At 25.8% G+C, this 9450-nt stretch overlaps 1 protein-coding gene across 2 annotated transcripts in view; it reads left to right on the top strand.

The window, feature by feature from the left end:
• The first annotated feature begins 1484 nt into the window (after positions 1–1484).
• ATP7 (copper-transporting ATPase 1) overlaps positions 1485–9450 on the top strand; it is a 12175-nt gene continuing 4209 nt past the window's right edge. The window contains exon 1 of one of the 2 annotated variants that reach the window (XM_011508158.1): positions 1485–1561. The gene's annotated coding sequence lies outside the window, so the exon portion shown is untranslated. Of the gene's footprint in view, positions 1562–9338; positions 9388–9450 lie in introns of those variants that run through there. The other variant, XM_011508159.1, reaches the window with a different exon arrangement.

The following is a 9450-nucleotide window of genomic DNA, read 5'->3' as shown; positions in this document are numbered from 1 at the left end:
AAATTATACAAAATTACCCTACACTTTTCTATATTACAACCAATAATTTATAGAAAATTTATTGTCTTCTAAATCTATGCGCTACGAAGCAATTGAACATTAAAATAATAATGATCCTGTTAATGCTTTATTAATAAATGTTATATGATAATTAAACAAAACTTACCGTCCATTGAAGCATTGAATTAATAATCTTCAATGTAATAAGGTGTCTATACATTTAGAATACGGGTAAACATGAAATTTGCATAAAAGAAGAAAGAAATTAAAACAAGAGAATAATAGAAATAAGTTATATAAACTATGATTGTATTTAGAATTTAAATAAATGTAAATTGGAGCTACTTATATTAATATTTATATATATCACGTTGGGCACGAAGAATAGATCTACGTAAATTTTACGTAATGACTTTTCATCGAAATTTATTCATGTCTTTAAGTAATTTTTCTCCGAATATTTTAAATATATAATTACATATATTAAAGAACTTATACGCTCGAGTGAAATTTAGTATTTTATTCAAATAAGATATACTGAATTTTTCATCGGCCAATTGGTTAAAACGAAATTCCTTTAAAATATTATTGTAAATAAAATCGGTGTTTAAAATTATTTTCAACTTCAGACACGTCAAACTAAATATATTAGGTCTTTAATTTTGAAATATATCAAAAGTAAAAAATATCATAAAGTTATTTCATAGTATAGTTCAACGTTCAAGAAATTAAAAATTGTTGAAACTTGAAGAACAGTTTATATTCTTCCCTTTCCGACATTTTATAAAATATTTTATTTTACTTTATAAAGTTATATAATGTTTTTCACATTGTTTTAAAGGTATGGAATTTCTATTCTATTTAACAATCCAATATCTTACTTCATGACGATTTGTTATTAAATAAATGGATCTTTTCATTAAAAAAATTCTACTATAAGAGAAAATTATAAACGGTTTCTGATTATTTTACATGCATTTAAAAGAAATACAACAAAATATGAAAGCAAAAATAAAACAATTAATTTCTAATTGTAATGCCGTTACTTAATTAAAAATATAATGCTAATTACAAGGCTTACTAAGGGAATTAAATTTTTCAATAGAACAAATTTGATGTTTAATGATAAATAGGTGAAAAGATTAATATAGAAATTAAAATTTCTATCTTTTTTAACGTGTAAAATGTAATTATAACTGTTGTTGTTCGTTATAAAGCGTACTATCGTTCCGCATATTTACCGACATTTAATTAATATTCTACACAGTAAATTTTGACAAATAAGATAATGAATAATATACGTAATGTAATTTAATTTTTATTGAACCTGTCATCATTCGGAATTAATCTATGTCAATACGTGTACAGATGTAATGCTGAAAAAATTCTTATGCAGATAAGGCAGTATCTTTATCTGTGTGGACTCTATTAGTAGACAATATATTACATTAGTAATATTATGGAAAGTCAACTATAAAGTTGACCAGTTGTTTATGCAGAGTATGCAGCTAAGAAATATATAGACTTTTATGAAATTGTCATCCTTTACATGGAATTGTTAGTAAGTATTTGTGATATCTCCATTAATAATTAATTATTTTGTCATTATTTATATTTTGAGAAAATATTAAGCTACTGAAATTTTAACCATATCATTATTTGATAATAAATAAATAAATATATTTTAATTCGAAAAATTAACTAGATGTGACGAAGAAAACAAAATTTTTTCCCAAGTATCGATAACACACATAAACAATAATTATTAATACATAAAAATTCGATATTTACTTATTATAATAATGTTTCAAAAAAATTATTATTTTTATGCACTGTATAATAATAGTATAATATTGTTTTGAAAATTTGAATGTAACGAGCTAACTAACCAACTACCCATTCAATGCAATATAAATGGCAAATAAAAGTAACTTGAATGTTATTACATAATCTACGTAATCGAATAGTGAATGTGTCATGAAGTAGAAAATTTTTCCGAATCGATAGGAAAGAAAATGAAGATTTTATTAAAAAAAAAAAAAAAAAACTGTACGTACATTAAAAGTGATCAAATGCTTAACCATTATAAAACATCGATGTCGAGACTTTTTCGTTTGAATTATTTGATTTTAATGCTGAAATCATTGCCTTCCATCATTTACATTCATGTACATAACGTCTTCGATAAAAGATGACAAATTTAGGTCGAGAACTTGCTAGCCTGAGAAGTATGTAACTGCGTGCCTCAACATATTCAATACTAAGTATATAGCATTATCGATTCTACAGTCCATTATAATATTGTTACATGGCACATAGACGCGCAAACACGCACAGGCACACACGCACGCACACCGAGAGAGAGAGAGAGAGAGAGAGAGAGAGAGAGAGAGAGTTACAGTGAGACTCGTAAAACTACAGTAGCTATTAAAGTATTGGTAAAGAAGCGACTTTATTATCAGGAAAGCAAAACTGAGAATAGCCGAGTAAGAGATTTCCAATCAATATGATAAAGTATAACATAATCAAGCACAAAGCTTGGATATTATTATCGGCAGTTTTTATAAACAAAAAAATCCTCCAAATATAATGCAATAATTCCAAATGAAATTTATCTTATATATTCATTAAATGTTTAACTTACTCATTGTATCTTAACAATCAAATTACATAATTTCTATTATTGCTTAAGCAAGATTTTGTGTTAAATTTAATGTTAATATGGCAGTAAGAATTGTGGTCGTAATCCATAATGTTATGAGGTAGAAAACCGCACAAAAGGATGCCGATTCTAGACAAGAAATTCCTTAATAATAAATCTAATTCAGTATAGAAATTGTAAATTTAACTGAATCTTTAAGACATTCTAAATACTAGAAATGCAGTCAGTCTAGTGACATGTTTTGAAAAGTAGTTAAATTTAAAAAGAAAAATAGCATCAATAAGTGTTAAAGATAGTCTGATAAAAAAAAAAAAAAAAAAAAAAAAAAAAAAACATACATTGTATAAAAGTTGCCTTCTTTAATAATAATAAAATAATGAGGCATATTCGTGCGATTGAAATAATTATTAATAGAATACACATTCAATATAAATTTTTAATATCAATAACAATAAAATGAAAGAAAATCATTTTATATAAAAATTTCATATATCTATTACATTCTATTCGATTATTTTATCATATTTTAACTTTGAATGAATTTTCCGAAGCTAAACATTTTTAGTGCGTATTCAAATGTTTTTACATTAAAAAAAAAAACAAAAATAAAAATTTAACTCATTTTTCGTGACATTAATTATGTATTTTGTTAAAATTAAATTTACATTAAGTATTAAAATTTTAATAATTAATTGTATTCGATATGAAAACTTATTTTAATATAAGCTATAATCATGCTCAATAGTCATTATAATATATTGGATATTTTTTTATCAAAAAATTTTTATTTAATTAATAAAGGTATTACTTTAATTAGATTTCACGGATTATAAGCGAAAATGTTAATCGTAAAAACAAAATCTTCATTTCTCTAATCGAAACGATTGAAGCACAATACCAATATTCTTTAACTTTCGATTATTGGAAAATTAATTGTATTTGACTATAAAATATAATTCTATAACATCCATCGATTAATCTTATAAATTTACTAAGATTTCACCTCTAATATATATATTTGCAAATTTATATCCTACAGCGCCATCTTCAATATGATTTTGTCACTTATTTTTATAATAAATGTTATTGTCATACGTACTGAAAAAACATATTGAACAATTCATCAATTTTTTTCCAATCGTATATAGTTTTGCTGAAAGATACTTTCTACACTTTAATAAATATTTATGAGAGTTCTAACTATGATAGCAATTCTAATTTAAGAAGAGTTTTATTACAAGATACGTTTTAATATAAAGCACTTAAAATTTTTTATTATATATTAAACATATTTTCTAAATATATGCAACGCTATTGAAATTTTTACACTTACATTTATTACGAACATTTTTTCTTTAATATTTTTAATTAATTACTAGTAAATAGAATATTGATGAAAAAAAAAAAAAATTAATAATAATACAATTAATAATAACTTGGTATTCCAATTTATTATTATCATCATTGCTGCTGTCGTTGCTGTTGTTATTATCATTATAAATTAAATTTATAGTCATTTTATTAAATTTTTAATTAACCATTTAGAAAGTGCTAACTTTAAAAACAACCGAAATGTACTTAAATGTTCATAATCATTAATGTTACATTTATCTAGTTCCATCAAGTACATCGTCTACTCAAATATCTTTATTATAATAATGTTGTAAAAATAAAATTATACTCTATAATATGAATTTCAAAACGAAATTTGAATAATACATTGAAATTATACGTAGTGCATATGTAACGCGAACTACATTCTCGACGTGATAGTCCTATCTTGCATATCTGTCTTATCTGCCTCTAAATTCTTCCTAGAACTACATTAAGAAATCTTGTCTATCAGTCGTATTGCAAAAATTATTTTCACACATAATTATTTTTCCACGAATTTAACAATAATAAAATTGTCTTTATTACTTTTTATTAATGGTCATAATATAAAAGAAAATTAAATGTAATAATCGTAGTAATGATATAATATGAAAAGCAATTTCAAAGTAAACTCGAATGTACAGTGGACAACATAATCATTTATAAATACAAAATCTTTAGATGGAACTGTGTTTATGAAAATAAACTAATTTTTACAGAACAGTGTGTTTATTAGCCAAAGAATTACACGATATATCGTCTTAAAAACTACTCCAATGACATTATTCTAATAAATTACCATTCGGTAATTAAAGAACTTTCTGCTTGTTTATGACTAAATGTACTTAGATGCATTAACTTGAGATATGTAACCGTACATGGTAAGCATACATGCATTTATCATTCATTAGCAACAAACTTTTTTTGCATTTCCTATTCCAAGGTCAATGTATTCACTCGTAAATAAAACTTTTCAAAGTTTCACCATCTTCATTTAATTGATAAGATTAGCGATCATACATTATTACCTATATTCAATTATCATTTAATCACAATATCTATTACAAAAGAAATACAAGCTACACACGCACACATATATATATATATATATAACCGAACTATAAAAATATAACCGAGGATGTAATTGATTTACAGGTATTTTATTAAAAATGATTGTCGTTTTTTTTTTAAATATTTTTTTTTTAAACATTTTTCAAATATCATAAAATTCAAATATTATATATATAAAATATAAATATTATAATATATTATAAAATATTATAAAATAACAAAATTCAAATTTCAAATATTATAAAATAAATATTTCAATATTAAACAAATACGATAAACAGTTTATAATACTTTCGTATATTTTATAATTTTTTTTATTTTTTTTTTTTTTTATTTCTTTATATCTTTAACTGTATTGTTATACTAATTATTTTTAATTTTTAATTCACGACCACGGTATTATTATTATTTATGATACTTTATTTCTTGGATAAATTAAATAAAATATTTTTAACGAATTCTCGCGTGTAGTTTAATTTGGTATTCTCAAGAAACATGAATAATATTTCATTTTATTTTTTTCGTCTATATTACTCTCTCTCTATATATATATATATATATAGGAATGGTATGTTTTTTTTTAATACTTTTATTAAAATAAAATGCAAATTTAGACATTTACATATATATTTTATAACGATAATATATTACAAAAACAAAGACAAAGGTGTGAAAACGTTCTAAATTTTAATAAAAATGCCATAAACCGGTCAGCAATTTTTCAATATACCATAATATATTTTATGAAATCATATTATAATAGAATGTATAACTAAATAGCTTTATAAATACTTTTAGAGCTATAAATTCATATTTACATTCGCTTCTCCCTACAGACAAAATAGAAAACTATTATTTTGAATATGACAAAAACACCGAACATATTCACTTTAGTGTCTTAATGTTTTCAGTTTACCCTCAAATCTATTTGCATCTAATTAGATATTTGATACGATGATAAAAACCCTCCCTATAAAATTATAAAAGATTTTTCAATCTACTAGATGAACTAATAGTATAAGATATACTCATATTTTTCTAAAATATAAAAAAAAGAACAAAACAAAAAAAAAAAAAAAAAAAAAAAAAAAAAAAAAAATACCGTATTTTTGCTGATTTATGGGATCTACGTTTGGATTTCGTAATTTCTACATAAGCTGATTTTATAATAAAAATAACTTTTAACTAAACGATCGCTTAACTTCACAACGAGCACATTGGATCTTCCTTCGTGCATCACAGAATCTTAATGCATTCGTTAGATTCATTAGCACGTGTCGGTGTAGCCAATTCACACGAAATTGTCCCCTTCGTTCGAAGAATAATACTCGTGGCTTTAATTGCGGGACAAAAGCGCGCGCGTGAGAGGTGGCTAAAAGCATATTTTGCTGACGATACGACGGTACGTAGTTTCCAAAACATAAGAATTTCATCGGCGGAAAAGGCACGCGTTTCGTTTAAATCTTGGCGGAATCTTGCGTCATCCGGTCTCCGGCGCCGCTCCCGGACTTTCTCGCTTTCTACGGGAAAGCGCGTCCCTGTGTGTATACCTCTACACCTCTGCACTAGGTCCTCCTCACTGTCGCCGATCCATTACGGCCCCTAACGCCTCTACTCTTTCTCCTCTTTTGCGACATTGCGAAATGCAGAGGCCCGTACTAACGACGGATGCACCTCGCCTCTTATCTTCTTATCCCACTATCCGAACGCTAAAGCTTTTAAATCTTTCACGCGCTTCCCGAGCTTACTGGTGGCTAAACGCAGACATCTTAGTGTCGTTTTTCGCGTGCTTTTCGTTATGTCAACCATTCCATTTTTAATATAACGGTATGTCAATTAATCGATTCTTATGTAACTCCAAGGCCAATCCCATTGGAATTTCATTATCCGTGCATATATCACGCAATTGCCGCGCATTAAGAATTGCAACGGACTGTAAGTAGTACTACTGTTTATCTCTTGTATAAAGAATTTTATAACGATTTTCATAAATATATTACGAGTTCATTGATTATCAGTCGTTTATGCGTTTTGTACGTTAGAAACCATAATAAAATATAACTTGATGGATGTATTTGCGAAACCCACTATAAATATTAATTTTAAATTACACTAAGGCAAAGTGTACACTATAAAAAAATTTTTCAATAATCTCGAAATTTAATATTCTTTATATCTTAATTCCTTTAATTTATAAGGGCAATGTGCATATATCCATAACTAGAAAATGAAAAAATATCTCAGGTAGAAAAATATTATTAACAATATTTTAAGCATAAAATACATGATTTTTATTGATTTTATTTATCAGTAACTGATAACATTGTTTCGCTTTTAATAGGTAAAAAAATAATAATAATAATAAATAAATAAAAAGTACAACTCTTAAACTTATTGTAAATATCAACCAAATTATTCATGCCCACACAAGCGATAACAAAGTATAATTACCACAATTATGTGCTTTGAATGATTAATCGTACGGACTTAGGAATTAATTACATTTACAATTTTTTTTCTTCAATTAATAACGATATTAACAATTCTTGCCGCTATGAGGAATCATATAAAAAAAAAAGGTTATTTTCTTTTTTTTGTTTTTTAGTTTTCTTTTTCTTTTTAAGTGAATTTAAAGTTCTAATTTACTATGCGTTAATTTGCAATAATCATTAGCAAGCAGAGCTTTATTTTCTTTTCATTTTAACGAATAGTCAAAGTATTTGAAAGTATACTCTTCTCAAAATTTCATTCAACTATTATTCATGATGATGCATTGACGATAAAACGGAAGCGTAAAACAGCACCGCCATAATTGCAATCTTTGAAGCACCTCCTCGCGAAATCTAATTTTATCGTATGATATTTTTGTGTCTCTACATTGTTTAAAACTAACTGAAATTAACTAATAGTAATTAAAAGGAAATTTTTATCAAATTATTTGTAAACTCACAAATAAAGAAAGATTCTTATTCCAAATTGTTCGCCTTCCCGTTAACCATCGAAAGCTTTTATGGTAATGTTTTTTTTTTTTTTTTTTTTGTATCCGTAGCTAATTATATAAATTATTTTTTTTACATTATAAAATTAAAAATATTTCCAAATTGCTTTATTTGAGGAGTAAAAGTTTATGGGCTCTAACGTGCCAGTATATTTGTAACTTCAATGTCGTGATGCTTCACCAGTCATTAATTGATAATTTTCCTATTTTGTAAATAAGTTTGCCAATAAAAGTATTTTATATGTTGCAAATATATATTGATATTCATGTAAAATACTTGAAGCTTCGTTATTTCCTATGCACTTTAAAATGAAGTGGACAAAACGATTTTTTTATCACTTAATATCACTTCCCTTTGATAAAGCTTTAATCGACGATATCGCGTTTGTCGGTAACGTTGGCTAACAATATTTTTAACTGGTAAATTAAGAGAATAGCAATATTTATTTTGAATTTTTTATTCATTAAAATTTATTCAACATCGACATGTTTTATGAATAATTTTAGGAAATTATTTAGGAAGTAATGTCGGAATAAAAATACTTAACTTAAAATTAACTTATATTTTCCTATGTAAAAGAAAATAATGAGATTAATATTATTAGTGATTGTCAGCAAACACTATCCTCGTCATTTCTACGACTTCGGTGCTACGTACGAAGATCTTTCGCTCAAAATAGAATAAATAAAGCTCTTTTTACACGCAGGATAATTTTAACACACAGTTAAAATTTTCAAACGATAAATTTAAAGGAAATTAATTTCGTCTTAATTTATCATCTAACTTAGCTTTTTTTCACACGTTGATCGTTTAAACGGTTAAGATAAGATTATACATCATAAAGATAATGTTTTACAATTGTATAAACAAGTGTTTGTGCATAAAGCTACAATTGCCATCAATGCGAGTTATTGTAAATAAATCATTAAATAGATATCTATACATGTTGAGTATAAAATTTACTTTCTAAATTTATTGCCTATTTACGAGTCTGTGAACAAGCATTTTCCCTTCAATAAGCCATGTTCCATAATTTTTGCATAAGTACGTAAGTATTGGCACAATCAATACATCATTGGAGGAGATTTAACGCCTGCTGCGTTCGAACATTCAAATCTACCATTTCATATGCACGCGTCGATCGACATTGCGCATGCTCATTTGTAATAAATTCACTTTCAATTACGTCTGCTTTCACCGAACCAGATGTTAATGTTTAAGCATTGTCACTGAGTTTGCGAACTCGTGATTCATGTGATTATAAGTGAATGCCCGGAAAAAGTAAGATTATCTTACACTGTGGCAACAGTTTTTTATGAAGATTAAGTTTGTTCTATTGGAAAG

Source organism: Ceratosolen solmsi, unplaced genomic scaffold (assembly GCF_000503995.2).
Source record: "Ceratosolen solmsi marchali unplaced genomic scaffold, CerSol_1.0 scaffold1, whole genome shotgun sequence".
Classification (NCBI taxonomy): Eukaryota; Metazoa; Arthropoda; class Insecta; order Hymenoptera; family Agaonidae; genus Ceratosolen; species Ceratosolen solmsi.
This window is presented reverse-complemented; position numbering and strand designations above follow the sequence as displayed.